At 32.0% G+C, this 26,737-nt stretch overlaps 1 protein-coding gene across 4 annotated transcripts in view; it reads right to left on the bottom strand.

Annotated features, from left to right (window-relative positions):
• Positions 1 to 26,737, bottom strand: part of LOC123691048 (disintegrin and metalloproteinase domain-containing protein 33) — a 403,256-nt gene that overhangs the window by 285,859 nt on the left and 90,660 nt on the right. Inside the window, exon 1 of one of the 4 annotated variants that reach the window (XM_045635250.1) lies at positions 24,241 to 24,417. The exons of the other annotated variants lie outside the window; for them this stretch is intronic. The gene's annotated coding sequence lies outside the window, so the exon portion shown is untranslated. Of the gene's footprint in view, positions 1 to 24,240; positions 24,418 to 26,737 lie in introns of those variants that run through there. 4 annotated transcript variants of the gene reach the window in all.

Below are 26,737 nucleotides of genomic sequence, written 5' to 3'. Positions count from 1 at the left end.
CAATGTTTGTCCTCAATGGACTCCTAAACCACTTAACGGATTATAATAAAATTCGCACACCATGTGCAGTTCGATACAACTTGAGAGATAGGATAGTTTAAATCTCAAATCGTTTTAGAGAAAGCGGGCGAAGCCGCGGGCGGTAAGCTAGTTTATCTATAGGTATAGATATATTTCTATACCAGCTTAAATGTTTTAACTGCAATATTTATTGTTAACAATAACATGGCAATGACGTCATATATTTTATTATTAAATGAGATCTTATCGCCTGATTTTATAATTATTAATAGTTCTCTTGTCTCACTACACGCATTATAGACTTTATTATTTAATAACTAAAGCATAATATCGCATAACACAACCTGTATTCTCTCACCATCACACAATCCCTTTCCAACATCCCTAAAACTTCACATATTTCTGCTTACAAGCCAACCTTACAACGCTCATTCACAGTGTTTCCTACAAAAATAGACACAAACGCAATCCGTTTTAAAGGACGGGAGTAATAAGAGTCATTTAGTGTACAAAAGCAATCTTTGTCGGTCTCCTCTTAATAGAGTTGCGGTGTGGGGCCATTAGGCATGCGGTGTCTAGTGAATTAAATATGCGATGTAATTATACTTTACTAATTCAGGAGCCTATGGATTCATATATAAGCTGTACCTATTTTTTAATGTCAATAAAGTTATTTATTTATTTATACTTGATAGAATGTGTCGCTTTACAATTTAAAGAATGTTTAATACTTACGTAAATAGTATGTCTTATGACTGTAACATGGTGAAGAAGATAAAATGTAAATATGGCATGTCATTTAATAAAGCTTGCTATTGTGTTGTATGTTGTAATTGTATGTGTAAGGGTATGTTATTTAATAATAAGGTTTCAAATCAAATACATGTAGTAATATGAATTACTACACTAGAATTTTACTTGATTTCAGTGTCATCAAATTGAAAAAAATGGTTTTTGGACATTGTCTACTCTATCGCTGTTTAAAATTACTGAATTCTATAGCGGTTGAGCAACAGTAACTAACAGACTCTATCTAGTCTTTAATCTCTTTAGTGGTAGAGCTATTTACGAACTCTGATCAACGTCTATAGAAGAAGAGTTACAAGTTACAACCTATACTACTAATAATGAACTAGTTGAAAAATAAACAACAAAACAGATGCTCAACAGACGCACTTTCCATGGCCCCAATCTAATTCGATGGTTAAATTTAAAATATATTAATCCAGTAAATGTTGAGTCAATGAGTCGAACGGGTCATTGCCTCAGCCGTTCTGTGATAATCGCATTAATTCGAGCTCAGCCTCATTAACGTTTATTATTAACGATTATATTCAGTTGGGGTTGAAATTATTATTTTATTCGTCGATCTTTCCAAGTGTGCGGTGAAATGGGGAATTAAGTGGGTATTTTATTATATTTTTGTTACAGACCATAATCGAAATAAGTTATTTGATAGCGGGAAGTGTACTATAAATGAGATATTGGATTATTAACTTTTAAGTAATTTTTGATGAAATAAATCAAAATTTACACATGTGTAGTTCATACGTAATCATACAAATTCTAAGCATTGATTTATTTAGCTATAATATGAATTGTTCTTAACTTGATTTAATTTCTAACTTGTTACATAACATATTACATATTCATTATCTCGTCTTGTTTTTGCACTCTCAATCTATTAGGTCTCAATTTAATTAAGTTTTCATTGATTGGATCGCTACCTTAAAAATATCTAGAACTTTCGATAGTTTTAACGCTTGCATTTTTTATTTGTAAGTAGGTTTATAACTACCTATATTAAATATTTTATTCATTCACCATTCGCTCAAATTGATACCAAACTCACACTTCATTTATATTGCATCCAGCCTCTCAAATTGATAGAATCAATAAAAACCTCAACACAAAATTCATACATTAATATAAATTTTTCGTTCCCGGAATTTCTTTGACATCAAAAGAAATTACAATGGTGTATTTCAATCCATTATTTATTACGCGAAGACGTGTAAGTGAAGAAAAAATCTACAAACGTAGCTATAATAATATTCCATTGCTTTTTGTCGGATTCCATCAGAACTGCGGGTTTCGGTGGCAAAATTCATTGACCTTACAAAAAATATAATGTTATCTGTATTGATAAACGTGTTTTTTGATATTTAATTTGTAGTCCCTCAATCATTGTTTTTAAACGTCTATACTTAATATTATAAAGTTTGTTTGTTTGTGTGTTTGAACGCGCTAATCTCAGGAACTACTAGTCCGATTTGAAAAATTATTTTGATTTTAGATAGCCCGTATATCGAAGAAGACTAAAGGCTAATATTATATCATCACGCTATGACTAACACGCTATGAGCAATGCGGGTGAAACCGCGGGGCACAGCTAGTTTAATATATTTTCAATAAGAAGCCCATGGTCTTTTCAATGTCGAATCTATATTCTTACTTAAATTCATTGGAATGCTAGCTTTCCACCGTGGCTTTGCATAGTCGCACGTAGTCAAAGAAAAACCTGCATCGTTTCCGTCCACGTGGGATTTCCAGGAATTTCCACAATTTAGACGCCAAGTATTCTAGAACAGGCGAGAACATTTACCGCGTTCCCGGGCCACTAGACGTTCCCGGGGCCGTTATTCCCGGAATAGTTCACTGAATTGTGATGAACTAGCCCCTCAATCAACACTCAAACAAACAGTAATGAAGTAGCCAAAACTATTGCAATATTGGTCGGCAACTTTCGATCAGTTATTGTTATAAAATTTGAAACTTTTGTGTTTAGTTTGGATGTTATTATTCTGTCAGAGAAAGACGTCTGTTAGTTACGAGTTTAATTAAAGAAAATAATGAAAGAATAATACTTTTTTGATAGAAATTGCAATGAAAGTCATCTTCCAATCATTGCCTTACTTCGTTTAACAACATAATAGCATAAATAACTGTCCTATGGTGGGCTTAAACGACAACATTCCATGATTTTCGTTTTTACTAGTGCTGTAGTAGACTCCAAACGTATACATTTTTAACGTTACTTATACTATATAATATGAGGTAGAGCCATGTTTAAAACAGTCAAATAACAATCATATCCAATCCAGCAATTAACATCAACCCTAATTAATATCAAATCGTGACTCCTATCAAACTTCTAAATCCTATTAAACAACAAGCGTTTATATAGGCAAAGGGAAGTACAAAAATCCCTTGCAGATACTCGTTACACAATCCAAAGCGAAACATAACTAATTATATTCAAACCAACTCAAATTTGGACAGTTATTTTCTGCGAACGTGCGGACTGAATATATTAAATCGGTTAAAATTATGCAACTGCAGAAACGGTTATATAATAGTTTACTCTGACACCTCGGGTTTAGCTGATGTTATAATATTATTTGATTTAATTGCTGCAACTTTAATCATTGCTACGCTTTAGAATTTGGAATGTGTTACTAAGGTGTGAATTGTTTACGTATGTTTCAAAATTTGTTTTCACATTGGTTAGTAAACTATATGCTATGTGGAATAATATTTTAAATACATTTAAGAATGTTCCAAAATAATCTATCTATACTAATATTATAAAGAGGAAAGGTTTGTAATTATGTATGTATGTATGGTTTTCACGCATAAACTACTGGACCGATTTCAAAAATTCTTTCACCATTAGAAAGCTGCATCTTCACTGAACAACATAGGCTAGGTTTTATCCCGGAAATCCCATGGGAACGAGAACCAAGCGGGTTTTTCTTTGAAAACGCGGGCGAGGCCGCAGGCGGAAAGCTAATATCCAATAAAGAACATATATCATTAAACAACTATCCGACCATAAGTTTGTAGATCTATTATAGATTCAGTAATACTTTCTTAGTAATTCATCACACAGTAATAGATTCGCCATATTTAAGAAGAGAGACACGTTAATACAAATATGGGTCCTTTCTATTATACTCTTTCGACTCTTATATCTCAAGTTCATTCCTCACAAATACAAAAATAATTTCAAGATATGATGAACGAAGTCCCATAAATATCAAAACAACTAATTATAGCCAATAATAATTAGACCCAAGTATCGTTCACATCAAAGGCAGTATAAATAAGAACATAACAACCTCTTAACCTTAAACCTACATACCATCCGAATAAGGCTACACACAATCATTGAATTCGCGTAATTAACCGCGTCGTGTGTTCCCGGCCTTACATTGAAGTCATCAATAGATGTCTACCGTACATTAATTACTGGAAGCAGGTGTACAGACGAGGCGTTCAAATAAATAAGAGCCCCATCAATTTGAGCGTACGTTTCTTCTGCGGGTGTAGGTTGATATATTTTCCGTGGAATCCAACAACATCGCTTAGATACACGCCGCTTCATTATTTCAACGGGCTGTCAAAACTTTATGTATGTAACTATTAAGCATTTAATGTTTTCCAAGAACGATGAAATTTATCTTATAGTAGCGTGTATTTTTTTTTTTACTAAAAGTATCGGGTATTTGAATACTTATACTTTATTAAAAGCGATTTATAATAAACCTCTTAGAGGTTAAAGTAAAAAGAGGCTGATGAAAAAGTATCAAGGACTATAATCAACTAGTTTTAACTAAAAACGAAAATAAACCCCCGAACAGAAAGCTTACAAGTACCATTTATTAAAACAGATTTATCCCTCGTGAAAACTGGCTTTACTTTTATCAAGTGAATAAATTAATAACATCAAAGGGAGACTTATGTGGATAATGAAGCGAAACGAGATGCCTAGCTTTGATGACGTCACAGGAATTTGTGTAAACAATATTGACAGAGTTCCCGATAATTATTATTATTATTGGAAATTACTGAGCGTCAATTTGGACATAGTAATTATTGATATTAATTATACGATATTATTAATAGGAATGCTTAACATATTGTTTTGGAAATATGCGAAATATTATGTTGCGGTTATTAAAATAAGTGTATAATGACTATTTGTTAAAGTAATATTACAATTAAACTATTATTATATATTTTTGGAAAACTATTTTTTGTTCGTTATTCCAAATTTTAATATTTTGTATGCATTGACTAAATTAGATAACATTTTTTCGTAGTAGATTATAATTTATCTTGCTAATAATGTTAAAAATGTAGGTATACGTTTCCATTCATCCATTCCATACATTAAGTAGTTAGAACTAAATTTAACAAACAAACAAACAATTTGAATTATCACTTTAATGCAAAAATGAAAGCAACAAACACACAATATTTAATTAAACATTCAAATGTTGTTATAACACTCAAATCTAACAACGTCGTTTGAAATCACATCAAAATACATGCAAATAATAAAATGACTTTTCATAAACAATAGCTTTTACAACCATTGAGATTTATAACAACGGAGTTTGATATTTGCCGTCCATTTTTCAAAACTGAATACTTTTATCAACAAAACAACCCACTTGAATACGTATACATATCGATTTTATAAGTCGCTTTTATAAACAAACGCGTTTTCTGGTAAAATTTGGAAAATTGTTTTTGAAGACTGGATGTCGGTCTTCGTGTGGATGGTTTATTTCTCCATTTTGAGTAACTCTGACAATGATATCTTATAAATATCTATTGGACCCAAATACGGCTAGGCCTATAATAATACGCAACGTGTGTTCGCGGTTCTACAGAACAACGTCTAAGGATAAAACTGAAAAATTAAGATTAATTTTTTTCTACGTATTTTTTCAGGATAAAAAGTATCCTATTTTACGCCCAGGATACTAAGGTATAATTATACCAAGTTTCATCGAAATCGAACCGTTAGTTTTCACGTGATGCCTGAACATACAGACAGACAAAAAATTTTTCAAACACATATTTGGGTTTGGTATCGATCCAGTAACACCCCCTGGTATTTATTTTTTCAATATTTTCAATGTACAGAATTGACCCTTCTACAGATTTATTATATGTATAGATTTACAAGGCTTTTTCTAAGAAGTGCATGTTATTTGTTAATTGGTAGATAAATTAAGCTTTTTCTTAATAAACAGGCACTTGTACTGTATTTTAAAGCTTCAATTTCTATGCTTTACTATTTTCTGCAGGTCCCCTAAATCTTGAGGAGATAGCTTAGTTTAGTGCATCATGAGAAGTTATGTCTACAAATTGCTTAAAAAATATTGCGGTAATATGAGTATTTATTAATCAATTATCAGTAAAACACCAGAAAATGAAACTCAAAAGAAAAACTCTTTAATTCGAACTTAAAGATAATTTTAACACCCCACCCACACTCCGATAAACACATTCAATACACACACAAAACCTCTAATTCCACATCTTCACATTTAAAAAAATTTCGCACAATTACAACCTCAATCCTTTGAAGTTTGATAAATATGGTTAGATACATAAATGGGCAGTTCAAAGACACCGCCAGCAACCCTCGTCACAAAGGGTGAGGTCAGGTACAGACCCAGGGTGGGTTGATTTAATTGTTATCCATTTGATTGATTATTACTAAGATTTCCCTGAAAATTTAATCTATGTCTCGCTTTATTGACCTCTAGCAACGCCATTTTACATTTATTTTGGGATCAAACCGAGGCGGTCGCCCTTTGGAATGTCCTTTTCAGTGAGCAAAAGAATTTACTTGCGGTTGAAGTTTTGTGTAAAGTTTAACACGTGTATTTGAGAGTTTCTAACTCGAAACAGGTGAACAGATTTGTATGGTGTTTTTATTTTATTACCTTACATATCACGAAGCCGTGTCGAAATTTATAATGTAAAAATGTTTACCAAGAGGTTACAAAACATTTGGATTTGAACTTTATTTGATTGGCCTGTAGGTCGCATTTAATTTGTTGAAGATATTAAAGGAAGAACGATAGAAAATAAATTATGGATCTATCATTCTTCAATGATCGTCTCGCCTCATCAAACACATCCCCCTAAATCTACTTTCTTCTAATTTATTTCAGGCCATAATATCATTTATGCATCATATCACATCATAGATGATAGGCATTAAGCCTTCACTACTCAGGGTAATGATAAATAGCATTGTGTGCCTTGTCTCTTTTGGGATATAGGGCATAAACAATGCATTTCATGTATTTTCTTTACAAATAAAGTAAAAGTACTTTCGGGAATCCTCAATCCTCAATCGCAATAATTATAATAAATATAGTGGCGACAGGTGGCGCTGCCGCAAAGTAAACATTACGCTCCGTTAAAAATAAAAATTAAAAATATTAAAAGTGGATAAAGTTTGAAAGTATACGTATTAAACTGTTAACAAATATGTGTTTTTCAAGTGCAAATGTTATCTCCGAAATATGTGAACTCTAAAGTGAATTAATTAAACATTTTATGATGCCGTAAATACTACTGCTTTGATGACGTTAAGTTTATGAAAACAATATAATAACTAGAATCTTACTCCCAAAAATAACTGGAAAATCTCAGTGTGATAATTAAGAATAAGAAGTGTTGTACAGAGGTGTTTCACAGGCGAATAATAAACAATATTTCCTGTAAAAACTGTTATTTCTTCAAGTTTTTAAAAATACCTCCAACATTAAATGAGACATCTAGTGGCGAATAGCGAAAATTTCTCTCACAACGAATGAAGATCTTAGATTTATTAAACTTAGACTCAAACCTGTAATATGTGATGAGAACTTCCCCGATAGATGGCGCTATATTAAACAAATAAACAATTGTATCACAGCCGCTCTCCAGTAGATGGCGCTAAATAAAATAAAATAAATAAATTTACGAATTACTATACTCAGGATAAACAACTATAAAAATTGCAATTCAATAACTAAATATATATAAAAGCTCATTAACACTCAAAAATGGAGAATGCAGAGAAGGAGTTGTGTGTCAGCAACGTAACCCTAAGAAAAAGGAGAATAAATTTATCCTCAGAATCCCTAAACCTTTCTTTCACATCACTAACACCAAACTCGCAATCAAGAAGCCTTCAAGACATCTCTACAAACAGCTCCGATGAAATCGAGATTCTTAAAGAGGAAATACAAAAACTAAATATTGAATTACAGAACGCCCTAAAAAAGATTGACTCTTTAACATCGGAAAATATGCATCTCAAACAACAAAGTGCGTATCCAAACTCCAACATGTCCCCGGAAAAAGAAAAAGGCTCTTCAGATACTCACTCTCAAGAATGTCCCCCGAAAAATACACAACCAGCAAATACTACAGCCTCCCAAATTAATAACCAAAATGGCTTACCACACAAGAAAACAATGTCGATTAATATTGCTTCGAGATCAAAAAATCTTACAGTAAACAATAGTATAGAAGACACGAAAATAGAAGATAAAATATCTATAAACTTAAAACCGAAAATAATAATATTTGGAGATCAAAGCGTCCGTGGATTGTCAAAATCTTTAATAAAATCTAGATCAAAATTAGAAAATAATGACTATGAAATAACAGCTTTCATCAAGCCCTATGCAACCAGCGAACGAATCTTAAGTAGTTGTAACAGTGAATTTTTAAAGTCTCTCTCTTCAGAAGATATAGTTATACTTGCAATTGGCGCTAATGACAAAAATCCTTTTAATCTGTTCTCAAATCTATGTAATACACTACATCAACTACGAAACCAAACAGTATTTGTTACACAGGTGCAACACAATCCTTACTTAAACGAAAAATTAATTAATTATCACTTAAAAACTATAATATCTAATTATAAAAAATGTAAATACCTAAAAATACACACATCACTATATTATGAGACTATTAAAAAATTAAGCTATCATGCACATTATCTAATAAATTTAACCTATACATTGAATACTGAAATTGACCACTTACACTTCTGCACATTTCAATCAAACAAAAAAAATAAAACAATCCCACACAAAACAATCCAAACTAAAATAACTAACTACTATAAAATATTAGGCAATAATACCAATATGAATAAAACATTTTTTCGTAGAGCAAAATAAATATGCCAAACTTACAATAATTCACCAAAATATAGCCGGACTTCTCAGTAAACAAGAACAAATTGAGATGGCTTTATCTAACTTACATAATGATTTAGGTGATATTGACATAATTTGCTTCACAGAAACCTTCCTGAAACATGGATCAGAACCAAATGTGAGAATAAGTAATTATAGACTAGTTTCATACTTCTCTCGGCCAAACCAACGCCGTGGTGGATCTTGCATTTTAATTAAAAATAACCTCAAATACAATCTCATCGATAACCTCATTCCCCCCACACTTCTTCAATTTGAATACTGTGCCGTTGAAATAATTAAATTTAACCTCATAATAATTTGTATATATAGAACACCTACACCAGACGTATCTACATTTTTATACAACTTTGAACATTTATTAAGTAAAATTTGTAAAAAAAACAATAAAAAAGTTATTATCTGCGGTGATTGGAATATAGATACACTGAAAAATACAAAAAAAGCTAATGATCTTCAATCTATTCTCAGTAACAACAATCTAAATAACCATATACAAGTACCTACACGTAAAAACGCCTCTCTTGACCTTATAGTAAGCAACATACCAGGGGCCCAATCGGGTCTACACTATTTAACACTTTCAGATCACGAGACAGCACAGTCACTTTCAATAAATCTAGAAATTAACAAACAAATAAAAGACAACCCCACTTTTTATTATAAAAACATACGAGATCATAGTAAGGAAAATATTGCAAAATTCATAGATAGTATCTCAAATTTATCGTTTTCTGAAGTATATAACTATCATACAACCAATGAAGCGTTTAACAATTTCCATGACACGATTACATTATTTTATGATCTTTGTTTTCCCATACTTAAAATAAAACATACATGCAAACACATAAAAAACCAAAAATTAACTAAAGGTATTAAAAAATGTTGTATAAAAAAAAGGATTCTATATTTAAAATATCACCAATGTAAACATAATAAAAAACATAACAAATATATTTACGATAGATATAATTATATACTCAAAAAATGTATTAACAAAGCACAACAAATAAATAATCAACGATATATTCTTAATGCTAAAAATAAAAGTAAAGCTGCGTGGAATATTATTAATGGACATACGAATAACAATATATTTAAGACCGAAATTGATAAGATTCACGTTGATGGCAAAATGTATGCCAAACCAAACGAAATATGCGATCTATTTAACAACTACTTTACGTCATTATCATCACAATCAAAAATTACAAACAAAACCAATGATAACTCTTACCCTAATCTCCCCCAAAATTCTAAAAGCATCTTTCTGTCACCGGTAAACGAAGAAGACATTTATAAAATATTAATGACGCTAAAAAACACTAACTCCGTTGGTTATGATAACATGGACACTAAAGTTTTAAAATTATCTGCAATTTACCTAATTACCCCTCTAACATACATAATTAATCTATCGCTGACTGAAGGAATATTTCCCAATAAATTAAAATTCTCAATTGTAAAGCCACTCTACAAAAAAGGATTAAAAACAGAAATGAGCAACTACCGACCAATTACTCTAATTCCCATATTATCAAAAGTCTTTGAGAAAGTTATGTTTCAGAAAATTGAGAATTTCTTTACATCTTGCAATATCCTTAAAAAAGAACAATTCGGATTTAAAAAAGATAGCTCCACCACCGTAGCATGCTTTTCATTAATAAAACAAATTACAGAATGCCTTAATAATAAAAAACTCATTAGTTGTGTATTCCTGGACATGACAAAAGCTTTTGATTTTGTCTGTCACAAAACACTGCTGTCTAAGTTGTCGTGCTATGGAATAAGAGGTAACGCCTATAATTGGATTAAAAGCTATCTAGAAAATAGACTACAGTGCGTGGAAATCACTAAAACCATTAAATCCCACCAAAAATCATACAGGTCTACATATACATGCAACAATTATGGTACACCACAAGGCAGCATATTAGCCCCCCTCCTGTTTTTGGTATACATTAACGACCTACCAGACGCAATAAACGTAGACAGTATACTTTTCGCAGACGACACTACGCTTATAATAAAAAGTAAAAATAAGGAAGACTTAAAAAGGGATACAATTAAAGCTCTAGACGACGCTATACAATGGTTAAAACTAAATAATCTCCAAATTAATATGACTAAAACAAATATAATTAATTTCCAATCATACAATACAAACTTACAACTTGACATAAAATACAAAAATAATCAACTGACTACTGTTAATGAATGTGTATTTTTGGGTATAACACTAGACAAATTCTGTAACTGGAAACCACACATTGCAAAAATTATAAATAAATTAGATCGTTTTGTGTATGTGTTAAGAAAATTAAAACAGACAATTAATTTAGATGTCGCCATGATCGCTTATCACGCATACGTATCATCGGTACTTAGATACGGTTTAATAATATGGGGTAACTCTGTAGCAATACAATCAATATTTAAAATACAAAAAAAATGTATTAGAGCAATGTGTGGAGTCCATTTTATGGATAGCTGTAAGCCACTATTTAAAAAATTGAAAATCTTGCCTTTGCCATGTCTGTACATTTTGGAAATATGTTTATTCGTTAAAAAAAATATTAGCTTCTTTGATAAATATGAAAAAACAAATACCACACGACATAGAGAAAGATTGCGCTTACCTAAAATCCGCCTTGCGCTATATAGAAACAATGCGTATTGCATGGCAATCACTATTTTCAATCACTTACCAATAAAAATTAGGGAACTGACATCGAATATTTTTAAAAATAAAGTATATAGACTGCTACAAGCCAAAAATTATTATAGTGTTAAGGAATACTTGAACGATAATGACATTAATGTATGAGTTACCTATAATTTAATTGTAATTTTGTATGTATTTTGTAATTTATTATCTTTTTTTTAGTTGATTGAATGTATTAATGTGTACCTATATTATTGATAATTTTATTTGTACCTTCAAAAATTTTTGCACGCCATTTACAATGGCAGTATATGTGATATAAATATTGTATATTAACACCTTTGTATGACCATATACGTGCAAATAAACAAATTTGATTTGATTTGATTTGATTTGAATAAAATAAAGGTTCGTTGAATACAACAATACAGTTGTGGTTAGTTTTTTTTTTTTTTTTTTTTTTGCTGGTACATATTTTAAGATACCTAGATTAAGGCTTAATGATCTTTTATTATTTGTGCAGACATCCAAACTGACAAATATATTAAGTATAGAATCATTAGTTCATGCCTAAATTTATACCTTAAATATTTTGCTCATACATTTCCGATCACTAAGTTTTCACCACACGGAGATACAAAAATATTATCTTTATCATTCTTTATACTAGCTGTGCCCCGGGGTTTCACCCGAATTGCTCCGCTCCTGTTGGTCTTAGCGTGATGATAGCCTGTAGCCTTCCTCGATAAATGGGCTATCTAACACCGAAATAATTTTTAAATTCGTACTAGTAGTTCTTGAGATTAGCGCGTTAAAACAAACAAACACTTCATCATTATAATATTATAAGTCTTGATTAATTATTATAAGTTTTCCTGAAAGCCCCAAAGCACCATTTCCACCTACACATGCCAAATGCCCCATATACACAAAACACTTTTCAAACCTCTAATCGCCAAATGTATGCCAGCGAAATTTTATTTGTCAAAAACTTGAATTCAATATAAGATAGCATCCACAAATGCATTTGAATATTAAAATTGTGAACGCTATCGGAACTGCGCTATCGGTTTATAAAATATTGCATTTGGAAAAATAAATAAATCATTATTATGATCTTGGGCTGTTGGAATGCGTCCAAGTGCATTCGTACCGTGACTTACTTCCCCAGTAGGGACTATATCGTTTTCAATAGATATATTGTTGGTAAACATACGAATCTTTCTCGAGGATGTTTTCAATTGTGACATTTTAGCTTAGAAAGTTGTTAGAGCTTCTACGAGTGTTCATAATAGTTTGAACGGTTTGGAATTTGCAAAAACGTACGAAGTTTATGTTTCATGCTTCTGGATCAAAATGGTTTTGTGTTATAATAGGATACTAGCTTTCCGCCTGCGGCCTCGCCCGCGTTTTCAAAGAAAAACCTAGCCTATGTTGCTCAGTGAAGATGCAGCTTTCTAATGGTGAAAGAATTTTTGAAATCGGTCCAGTAGTATATGCGTGAAAACCATACATACATACATACATAATTACAAATCTTTCCTCTTTATAATATTAGGATAGATACAGCTATTTCAGTGTGTCAGTGTTCAGAATTCAAAGTCTAGTTTATTCAGATGTTTTATTATAGGGTACAATAGCGTTTTCTGGGTAAACAGTGAATTAGAATTCAAATAAAAACATCGAATTCTAAAGAATGACTATTATTCAATTGAAAAAAAACCTCATCATATTATCTTTCGTTTTTATGCATGGTAACCCACAAAAGTATTTCTTTGTCTTCTTTTATTTTTTCAGTAAAATAAAACCACCTTATTTTATGGATTCTGGTAACAAATTTCATACTTATTATATACAAGGAAGTGTGAATTTCGATAACCGATATCTTGCCCGTTCGACATGGCAAATTGCTTCCAGTGTCTTGGGCATATTATGTGAACCCAACCTTATAGTATAATACCTATATTGGTTACATTGTGAAATCAGCCTTACATTATAATACATAGGTATTAGGTATCAATATGGTTTATAATATAGTATTGTGTACAGTAAGTGACAAACTTTCCATTATCTATATAATATACTAGCTTTCCGCCCGCGGCTTCGCCCGCGTTTTCAGAGAAAACCCCGCATAGTTCCCTTTCCCCTGGGATTTCCGGGATAAAACCTATCCTATCTCTCAAGTTGGATTGAACTGCATATGGTGTGCGAATTTTATTATAATCGGTTAAGTGGTTTAGGAGTCCATTGAGGACAAACATTGTGACACGAGATTTATATATATTAAGATATAAAACTCAGGTGACAGATATAGTGATCTATCAACGCATAGACCAAACCACTGGACGTATCGGGCTGAAATATGGCATGCAGGTAGATGTCATAACGTAGGCGTCCCCTAAGAAAGGATTTTAGAAAATTCATCCCCTGAAGGGGTAAAATAGGGGATGAAAACTTATACCATGAAAATTTATCTTTTCCACGCAAGCGAAGCTGCGGGTAACATCTAGTTAGTAGTATATATTATGTGATAAAATTAATTACCAACCGTAAATTACGTTAATCTTGATAATTGATAGCTGGATCGATTTGATTTATTATGATTTGTTAACAATTTGTATCACTCTATTCATCCATACTTATTAATATTATAAATGCGAAAGTAACTCTGCCTTTCTGTCTGTTACTCAATCACGCCTAAACTACTGAACCAATTTTCATGAAATTTGGTATAGAGATATTTTGATACCCGAGAAAGGAAATAAAAATGCCGTAAACCCGGAAATCCCACGGGAACGGGAACTATGCGGGTTTTTCTTTGACCGCGCGGGCGAAGCCTCGGGCGAAACCTAGTACTATATTAATTGCGTTAAGAGCAGATATAGATATTATATCCAAATTTGTTTCAGGTGGCGGTCTACAAAAATCACCAGATTATATAATTTAGCGTTAAATCCTACATATTGTGTTAATATACAATTAATGTCCTAATTAAGCCAAAAATGTTGTGTGGTTTTATGAAACCACGGTAAAAGTGAAACTTTTTTTCACACTATAGACATTTAATTAAAAATTTAATTATCGTATTTGTACGATAATTATCGTACGTATCGTGCGTCACGCGGCATGCGCTACACAGACCAAAAAGTTTGAGACGATTGTATTATGATTTCAACAAATAAATTAATATCAGTACTTTTAATTACCATAAATTATGTAACTAAAAACGTTCATTCTCAGTGGGTATAAATTAAAAGTCTACATCCATAAAGCTTGAAAAAGACTTAGAATAAACAAGACGCAACTTTACAATAACTGCACTCCAGGTTTTAATCCTTCAACTTTCTGATAGTCTTTCCGACTAACCATCAGATGCAGGTTTGTTGAGTTTATAATATTACGTTCATGTTTCTTTATAACAGACTTTTTTCTCTATAAACCTATACAAGTTTTGCGTTTAAAAGGAACTGTTACGTAATATAGTTCTAGCTTTCTACCGTTCGTCTTTTCCAGAAACTCCACGTATTAGTTTATTTCTTAAAAGCTTTGTTTTCAATAAGAAATATATCCAGTAAGTAAATGTATCCATTTATCTTAGAAACATCTGCCGCAGCACGACGACATCTAAGAGAATTGGATCGATTTATACAAAGAATTTTTCCCAGGTGCTTTTCACCTTTAATTTAGAACTATCTGGAAGTCACCTAAGAATATCAAACACTAGCGGTCCGCCCCGGCTTCGCCCATGGTACATATATCGCAATAAAAGGTAGCCTATGTTCTTTCTCTTGTCTGTGCCAAATTTCATCCAATCGGTCCAGTAGTTTATGCGTGAAAACCATACATACATACAAACCTTTCCTCTTTATAATATTAGTATAGATATATACCTACAAGTAATAAAACTATAGTAAAACATACTGGGCCTTTTATGGGAACAATTTGAAACTATCCCACATCAAACAAAATAATAATCACGTAAGGTTCAGAAACCTAGATGAAATATTATAAAGCTGAAGAGTTTGTTTGTTTGAACGCGCTAATCTCAGGAACTGCTGGTCCGATTTTAAAAATTATTTCGGTGTTAGATAGCCCATTTATCGAGGAACGCTATAAGCTATAGGTAGATCATCACGCTAAGACCAAGAGGAGCGGAGCAATGTGGGTGAAAACTGAAACCGAGGGACACAGCTAGTAAAAAATAAATCGGCCGAATTAAGAACCTCCTCCTTAAAGTCGGTTAAAAAAATATTCTACCTCCAACACAATATCCCTATGTAAAAACAAAATATACATTACCTTTAGTATATGTTACGTAAGTAAGCCGGGTTCGGCTTATCCAACTTACAATACCTGCGCTACTTTTATTACCTTCTCAATCATCCGAGACAAATTAAATCGCCCGAAAAAACGAATCGTAAAAGCATCTGATTTTTAATTTACTAATGAAAATCGTGTCGTTTATTTTAACAATTCAGACTATGTTTTCCCACAAATTTTGTAACTAAATAAACGACTTACTAGAACCTTTTTACAAGCCTGAAAACTGTATATGCTTAAAACATACAGGGAAATTTGGGCGTATGACGTGTAACAATTTTTGTTGAGAAGCAAATAAACGATTTCTGTTTTAATTTGTTTTTCATACACTACATTTCCTTTGATTTATGAAAATTATGAATAAACCATTACTTGCTTTGATGCTTGCTATTTATTAATTGATTTTGAATTTCCTTCCGCCTTTTGTAACAATACCTACCCTTTAAACTGCAATTTAATAAATCCTTATTAATATCTACCACTAATGTCCAAGTTCAACTAATTATAATACGATCAGATACTCCAGAGAAATAACATGATAACCGTTTCAACGCATTATTTCCCCAAATTAATACGCAAAGCAATTAGCACATACATATTTTGATTTAAGTTATTGAACTAATCCTATCTTCCATAACACAAAAAATCTGCACACCGCAAAAACGAGCCACAAAACATTGTATTTATTCAAAATCGTATACAGAAAAATATTTGACTAAAATCCAGGATACTATCAGAGCCAATGAAAGTAAAAAAAATATGTGGCCACATGACAAAAATGTTTTTTGGGTTTCACAATATTCACGTAGCTGTGGCGTGCAGCTGTGAAAACCAAAACTGTGTGCTGACGTTATTTGATTTAATATTATATGAAATTCTTCAAAAGCTACGGCATGTTTGCTTATTTCTTTTTAGCTGCAGTTCGCTAATAAACCTCGTTGGTTTTTATTAATCTATGTTTAAATCACTGTCTCTTATCCAGGCTTGCAAATAGTACATTCATTTCATTTATTATGTCCTTTGGAAAAAGAAATAATTATAATCATCAGCTAAAAAAAATAATCACGTAAATCGGTTCAGAAACCTCGGAGTAATCGGTGTACATACATAAAAAAAATACCGGCCGAATTGATAACCTCCTCCTTTTTCTTGAAGTCGATTAAAAAGTACATTTAAATTTAAATCAATTATTTTGACAGTACCAAGCTCATTCCTTATATCTTTTTATCTATTATCTATTAGTATGGAACCCGACCCCCGTACAATAAAGTCTGTTAGCAGTTTTATTACCAGTGTGGAAAAATGATAGCGTATACGTCTAGCGCCATCTTTTTCTTACGCTGGAAATAATACTGCTTTATAACATCATGGTAATCTAATAACCTCAGTTTTAACCTAAAATCCCAAACTCACATAAACTAATATACCCTAAACAAAACCTAATACTTCTAAACTGCAAATCGTATACAAATTCTTCAAACACAAAGCACTTCTAAATCCTTCACACTGAATCGATTTGATCAACAGGTAGGCATCGCGTGATGTTCGCATGCATTATGCATCCTACATGCGCCCGTCAAAGGCCACATTAGCCATCGAACATTCATTATTGAGTTCTTAATTCTACGGTCTACGACTAATTTAGCGTGATTAGCATGTCTGACACTTTGTGCTGCTACACTAGCTTTTACAACTGGTGTTGTTTGAATACATTTTCAATTTTGATGCCTTTGTGTATTCTAGTGAGTACAGTTGCAGATATTTTTAAGCTATTGCATAGCTTCTATCGCGGGCCTTGAGCGCGGGGACTGAATCGAGAAATTCCGTAACGAAAAAACCTCACGTTCCCCACTCCGACGGGCGGAGGTGTGGCTTGAAGGCATAGCATGCATAGCTTTACCGCGGCAGTCCCCGAGTGCCACACGTCGTTTTTTTTATAGAACATGTATATTGAACAAAGGAAGACATGTAAAAATTTCATAGCTACATTATATCCTACGACTTCGAACAATACAGAACCATAAGGGTACTTGTCCACCAAGAATATGCGAGAATAGTATCGCTTCAAACGCTAAACGGTTCAAAATTCAAACTACATGAAGCGATATGATTGGTTATTTACAAACACGTTCCTCGCGACACATCCTCGCATATTATTGGTAAAGCGCCCTAAATTACACATTCCATAGAAACAGAACTACACAATTTTAAAAAGTTCCCGTTTTACGAAATTCCCGTAACATATCACTAAAACACACGATCCATCAATCAAACATCCACACGGCTGACGGGGAAACGCGAAAATTCTCGAAAAAAAGGAAAATAAAACCACTCTATATCACTCTTGGGATTTTTGTTCCTGGATTAGTTAATGTTAGTGACACCTGGATAGAAATTTATTATGACTATATTCAAGCTGGCTGTGTAGCCTAGCTTCATCTTGGAATACGAGCTTCATAATAATTGAAACACCTTTAGTTAGTATAAAGATATATATAGAATACCAGTATTCAAATTTAATGAATTATATAGGTGTGCCCCGCGGTTTTATCTGCGTTATTCCGCTCCTATTGGTCTTAGAGTGATGATATATAGCCTATAGCCTTCCTCGATATACGTGCTATCTAACACCGAAATAATATTTCAAATGGGACCTGACCTGAGATTAGCGAGTTGAAACTAACAAACAAACTTTATAATATTAGTAGAGATAAAGATACTAGTATTAAAATTTAATGAATTATAACATTTAAGCTAAGTGTGAATACGATTGACCGATCAGATCAAAACTGTTGGCAGTTGTTGCTGTTGCTATGGCTGTTTTACTGTTGCTGTACGAGTTTAATAAGAATAATAATACCAAATCATAATGAGTAATAATAAATGCCCCTGATACCATATGATGTCCACAACTGCTCTGTCTAAAACGACAAGACAAAGAAGACGACATTTTAGGCTTTGTGGCCTCGCATTCTCATCACATTAATAAACTAAAGACCAACATAAAGTTAAAAATATACAATACCAATCGTATTCTATATTTCTCTATTCCAAAGTTCTTCCCTACTTCTTTTAAGAGTATCGTTTATTGAACATTATTGAAAACAGTCATGCAATACTGATATGGCATCGTTTGTATAATATTTTTGCAATATTGTGAATTCAATTGCATATTTAGATATTGTTGCATCGGTAATATGACATTTTATAAAATAACTCCTCTTTCCCTTTTCACATGGTTAAATAAAGTTTTCAATAGAAAAATTGTTATAAAATGAATCTAAAGATAGAGACTAACATATTATCTTTGCTTAAAAAATTGTTATTGTTATCACTACATAGTAAAAAAACAAAGTCGCTTTTTCTGTCTCTATATATTAAATCTTTAAAACTGCGCAACGGATTTTGATGCAGTTTTTTGAAAGAGATAGAGCGGTTTTTGAGGAAGGTTTTAGTATATAATTTATTAGGTTTTAGTCAAAGCGGGCGAGCTCGCGGACGGATAGCTTGTATTTTATATATCATTAATAATAATATTTTTTTATTTATTCCTAGGTATCTTCAGTGTGTGTGTGTGTGTGTCTGTGATTTACTCGACGCACGTGTCAAAATGCGTGCTCTTTAATTTCTTTATGGGCCGATTTTTCAATCCTTGGTCTAAAAATCTGAATCATATCCGTCCAATAAAGTATTACACAATAATATACAGATTACAGAGGTCACAAAAACTGTCAAAAAGTGGGCAAGTAACACATTTTTAAAATGGTTGTTTAATACGATTATCGATGAATAAGTTTTAACTAACGATTGAAAAATCAGCCCGTCTTTTCAATATGTTGTCCTAACTGTTGTTAAATTGTCGATTTATAAAGTTCAGTTATATTTCAGTTTGAGTACATTTTCTGCTGAAAGCTGTACACTTAAGCACCCTACTACATTTCACAAACATTGAACTATAATGAAATTTCGCAACCACTGACATAGTTACGTAAAGAACCTTGTTCCTAAACGAAACTCATTTAAATAAATACTAGTTTTATCCCCAGCTTCACTCGCATAGTCCCCAGTTTAATTCTATGGCATAACGCAGACTTTAAATCTATATTTATATCTGAATCAAAATTTCATACAGATACGATAAGCTGTTTTTGCGTAAGAGAGTTACAAACATTCATCACAAATTTTTCACGTTTTAGTAGTAAAATCGATTATATGAACCAATCACAAATCGATAATTTAACATATATTTTTTCTTATTAAGAAAAAGAACATAAAAACCCATATCTTAAAATATTCCCCAAAACAGGTAACGATTTACAGCAAACATCACTGCAGCTGATGTAAGGCCCAATAAAACGACTCGTAAATTCAACCAGCAATGAGCAGTCAAACATAAACTTATTTTATAGGTGTTCAACGTTCTGCTTTAAAAATACAATAGAGATTTTTTACGATAACTCATTGACTACAATGTGAATTACGTTTAATGTTATGGGGAATGTACGCTATTTTATCGTTAACAGTTGTGTTTCATATTGTTTTGTTAAAGCTTGTAGTTGTAGAAATAAAACAAAAAAAACGACATGTGGCACTCGGGGACTGCCGCGGTAAAGCTATTGCATGCTATGCCTTCAAGCCACACCTCCGCCCGTCGGAGTGGGGAGCGTGAGGTTTTTTCGTTACGGAATTTCTCGATTCGGTCCCCGCGCTCAAGGCCCGCGATAGAAGCTATGCAATAGCTTAATAAAGGTTATTAGAAAGCAATTAGTATTTGAAAAAGATGTATAATTTATAAAGTTTGAAATTTTATGAATATTATGTCTTATCTTATTTTTATAGCCAAAACTAAAATTAAGTGAACGCATACTAATGAAGATCCGCATATTTAATTTTGATTATAAATACTGCGTTGTAATCAACACTAATGATTGATATTTAGATCTTTCTCTTCAAAATACCATTAACACCATTAAAATACAAGTTCAAATAAAATATATTAAATATAAATTTATAAAGAATAGAAAAAATTCGATCATGAGGCGGGACTCGAACCCGCATCCTTCGCGCCATTCCGGGGCGGATGCCTGACCAACTCAGCCACTCGTGACCCGCCCGAGCAATCGAATTTATTCTATTCTTTCAGTTTTATATGTCTTAAGGGACACAAGGGTTCGAGTCCCGCCTCGTGATCGAATTTTTTCTATTCTTTATAAATTTATATTTAATATTTATAAAGCATTTGAATGCCATAAAACCAAAAATATAAATTCAAGTTCAAATAATTTGCTTCGCTTGCACTATAAAATAGTTTAAGATGCATAATCCATCTTTTAATGAAACCTCATACATTAAGCTCAAAAGTTAATACCTAGCTTATCGTTGTCGCGCTTTCAGGCTCTATTTAAATCTAGATACTTTATATAAAGATTATTAGGAAGCCTTTGAAGGCTTACGTTTCAAAGTACATTATATCTGTGTCGCCTGGGTCTTGGTGCAGCGTTTACATCTCTACTGTTATTAATCAACATTCTTTGAAGCCTTGTGTTGTATAGAGTTAACATACAAATATTAGCTCTAGAACACAGCTTTGTCTTGTATTCCTAGTGGAAACGAAGGATCTCCCAACAGCGCATTAGCAAATAAACGTTTATGAATATCATGGGATAAAATAAAAGTTTAATAGACGATACGTTATATATAAATTAAACAAATTGGGTAACTCAATTATTTCAGTCTCAATATGACATAGAAATATCAATGCTTATTTACAGTAACATAAACTTTCTAATCTAATTTTTACATTATAATCAAACTTCTCAAATTTGTTAAAGAGCTAGTTACATAAGTCATGTAAAGTAAATGTTAAGGCAATTTAAATTTGTACATAAATTTTATTCTAAAATAAACTCCTTTCAACCACGTACTAAATCTTCCTTTACAAATATAAGAAAAGCAGATTCGCCGTCAGCGAATACAGACATCAAAAATGCAGTACACTTTATAAGATGCTCTGGCAACCTCTTAAATATTTAATATATTTATTTGAACCGCATTTAAAAGCAAACATAACGGGAAGTCACTTTAAATAATCAAAGAAAATACCGCTGCGGAATTTATATAGCGATGTTATGCTGTTTTTAATTTACTACGTAAGTAATTGCAAGGCACAAGTCGTTCCAACATTTCAAATTTGTGTCTTACATGTATATAATTAAGTCTACTTTTGAATGAGGGTTATATTTATTTTCATTTTGATTACAGAGGAGATACATACAGCTGCAGCATCACTGTCTCATTGCTTTAATCGTAAGGCTCGACGTGGAACCTAGTTCTTTGTAAAAAATGTAAAAAGATTCTTCAACTCTGTTCATTAGAATTAACACTTAATAATGTCGACGTTTCATATCGTACTATAATGTTATAAGTCTATAATATTTCCGTGGATGGTTAAAAAAATATTTATTAGAAAGAAAGAAAGAAACCATTTATTCCAACACACATAAAATAGCATTGTAAATTATAAAAAATAGGTAATAGAAAACATAAATATATATGTGGTTGCATGCGCTAAAAAAGGAAGCCACAGGATACCTGAGGCCTAATACCTTAGCACTGATTTTCAGTGACCCCTTACGACATCCAGATTGAGATTGATTATGCTCTTATATGGATGAATATTATCTTACAGTTGGATTAATGTTATAAAATTGCCAAACACATTTTTATAAGAAGAATGTGTAATATTTATTGCTGTTATTAAGCAATGTAGAAGCATAAGTCTCTACAGCATCATAAATTCGATAGGCTTAATATCATATTCAAAGTTATGAAAATCGAGACTGCTTATTTTTTACTATAAATTTTACCTATACGAGTAGAAGTATCACATAGCTAATAATTTACCACTTGTGTAAGAGTGATTATAAATATTCTACGTGGGTAAGATTTTTTCATCCAAAGGTACCTTTTAGTGATAATATCTATCATGTAAATTGTGTATTTTGAGATAAATGGAATAAAATAAAATAAATTTAGATATAATTTTATGAATTGCATGGAGGTGGAGGTGAATATAAACGGAAAGTAAAGACATACCAGATTGTTACATGCACTATCATTTCTTTTTTTCTCTCAATTTTGATATAAATATTAACTTAGCAGTTTTTATAAGAGTTAATGATTCTGTGTGACCCTACACTCTAGAATAACTTGACATAATGATTTAATAGATTTCTAAGTGTACTTACTACCTAAGCAGGCCTATGCGTGAATATTATCTCTATAATATTTCAGCTTTAAATGAATTCGCGTCGCGAGCACAATCCTAATAAAACTATTATTATTGCTTATATCTGTATGTAACGAAAAATCAATGAAAATGACCAATTAAAACAAGATGCTGATGTTTTAGCTCTATCACCGAAATAAGGCCCAAAAATTAATTTCTCTAACAGCTTTAGCATCCTTTCCTTATGAAGGCAATAATATTTTATAAAGGTATTAAAAATAACGCTCACTTTAATAACAATGTCTTAATTTCTAAGCGTCTTATAATTATGTAACATGCCGCTACGACGTAGCGCTAATTGCTACGCAGCTCGTAGCGCACGCTACGTAAGGCTCCGGGTTAATTGCTGGCTTGCAACATAATTAATATATTCTTGAATACTTGTAACATTTGATGCCATTGTTAGACTCGTGATAAATTATAATTATTTTAATATTAGCATTATTGCGAAAATCAAAAATCAATAAGAATATTATTTATTAGTATTTTCATGACAGGAATAAAATAAGAAATCAAAGAAAACAACAAAATATGAAGGTAAATGTTTATTTCTAAAATGATTTACAAACCATGAATTATCTGTGCAATGAAATCGAAACAGTGTTCAATTAATGATAAAATGACAAATAAAAAATAAACTAAATTACAAAATAATTATAAATGACAATATTAATGAAAATATTTAATAGAAAGGAAAACCAATTAAAATAGAGCAAATAAAGAGTTACTAACAATATAAAATCAAACATTTTGTAAAACCTATTCAAAATCGAATTGACAAATAAATGACGACATCAATAGCCCCTTGTCAAATTTATCCAACAGGATGTAATATGGAGAAGCAATTTCCGTATAAACTAATTAATTTTCCTCATACATACTCCACATCATTACAATTAACATCTATTACTCACCGAAGATCACTATAAAACAAAACCAACGTCATAATACATAGTCACAATGTCCTATTTTCAACAATGCAACAATATCCAAACGGTTCACGATTAATTCATACTTCGCACAGTTTGACTGTAAAGTTGGTGTTAGTCATATCGCGTGTCACCGGCAGCGCATCACACGTCCAACGCGCGCCCCGGCTAGCCGCCAACTAAGGCTCGCCGCTCTTGATTCGTTCCCCACCCCCCGCTACCCTCATTTCTCAACATATTATTACGTAACTTAAATGCTAGTTTTTGACGGTGGTCCTACATGAAACGCCGTCGGCAAGACATATAGTGAGGTACGCGAAATATTTTTTTGTATTATCAATGTCTATTAATAGCTGTGCTGCGATAATTCTGGGATCCCAAGCGACTTTGGTTACGTCGACGCATGCGCGCGCCAGCCCCGCCCTTCCCGGGGTCTGGGAGCAATTTTGATATTTTAAAAGTTCGAGGGAACCGATGATAATTGCCACACGACAAACAGATTCGATGTCTCGTGTTCCATGGCAATCAAAATAACTTGCTTTCAATTAGATACTTCAAACGTAACAAGATAGTTGAGTTTATCGCTCTATATAATAGTTTTACTTGGTTTCAATAGGTAAATGTTTTTTGTATATTCAGAAAATCTTAGTTAATATTATGTAGTTGTAAGATGATTTAAGGTCACCATGATAGATTTAAAAATTTAATCTCTAAGTAAAAACATGTTACACTCTATATTCGTAAAATATTAAAGAAATTTCTCTCGAGTCGACCTCGAATGTTTTTAAAAATAGACAAATATCACGGAGTAACAGTAATGTATTTATCTTAAAAGGTTTTATAATTAAAAACGGCATTCAATTTACCCCGAAGTATAGAATATAAACATTTGGAAAAAATAATAGAAATATTACCGATTGGGCTATTTTTTCAGTCTGCTCGTGTAACTTTTTCGCTGATAAAAATATAAGGATAATTTTCATAAATATAGAAGATCAAATTGGAAGAAGTATAAAGGAAAATGTTCGTAATAAAATAAAATTGTCTTTAATTCAATTAATAATGTTATGAAGTGATAGTTATTACATAAAATTATATGCATTGAACGTTTTTTTATAAAGTTAGGGAATTTTCGAAAATCAACGCTGACCACGTCTAATATTACTTGCTAAATTAATAATATGCCTAACGAAACAAGTTTTCCTGGTTGATTGATCACTTTACTGAAACTCGGACTAAAATAATGATATTTTCAATATACAATACATAATATACAATATATTTACAATTATAGTTTTTATAGATACCTGAAATGTAAATTTACAGTCATTGTTTATTAAAAATTAATGTTGTTTTTTTTAGTAAATTAAGAAAATGGGTAACGCCATACAGGACTACAAATTATCATGTCTGTATCAAATTTTTACTCCACCAAAATCACCGCAGTCCTCAAGATTTCACTGTGAATTATTTTAATGTGCATCACGTCCATACAACACAGGGGTCTTCTTAAACTGGTGGCGATTTTCACTATTTTCGTTTCGTAAAACCTAAGCGAAGCGATGACGTCACGCTTGTAAATAAAGTCTTGAAAATATCTCGTAAAAATAATATTAAAGAGGCCGACCCACATTTATTTTTTGCCGAACATTTTCCTTCTAATGATACGAAAGTTCGAAACAAAAATTATACAGGTCGACCTTTGACGCGATGCGAAAATATTCAATTTTTTTTCTAACAAAAAAAATACACAAGATCATAATTTCAGGTTTCATTTAGAAATCGTTCCAAACATATTATAAATAATCATTTTCTATTTTTGTATACTAAGCCAAATATAGTTTTTGAAGTGAAACTTCTTTATCGGGGTTGGAAAAAAATTTTGTGTAACATTTTTTCGTTACGCGTGACATTTTTCCGTTACGCTCCATCTTTTTCGTATCCCTACCACGCGTGATTCGACGTATTTCTGTAAAGTTGCGTATAGTAAATTATTTTTATGAAAAACTAGCGGTCCGCCCCGGCTTCGCCCGTGGTACATAATGTACAATGTAGAGAAAACGTGAATATGATATTCACGTTTTCTCTACATAAGAACCATCCTCGTACTTCAAGGAATATAATAAAAAAAGAATTAAAGAAATCGGTTCAGCTGTTCTAGAGTTATGCGCTTACCAACACATTTTGGGATTCATTTTTATATTTTTACTAGCGGTCCGCCCCGGCTTCGCCCGTGGTACATATTCACGTTTTCTCTACATAAGAACCATCCTCGTACTTCAAGGAATATAATAAAAAAAGAATTATCGAAATCGGTTCAGCCGTTCTTGAGTTATGCGCTTACCAACACATTTTGCGATTCATTTTTATATATAAAGATGTTATAGATAAGGTCATAAAGAAGTTTCACTTCTTTCGTGTGCACACTAGTACACGCACACATTTTTTTTTTATTTGGACGCGTTGATTTTTATTCTGACAA

Source organism: Colias croceus, chromosome 4 (genome assembly GCF_905220415.1).
Source record: "Colias croceus chromosome 4, ilColCroc2.1".
Classification (NCBI taxonomy): domain Eukaryota; kingdom Metazoa; phylum Arthropoda; class Insecta; order Lepidoptera; family Pieridae; genus Colias; species Colias croceus.
Note: the sequence above shows the minus strand (reverse complement) of the source record. Positions and strands in the feature narration are given on the sequence as shown.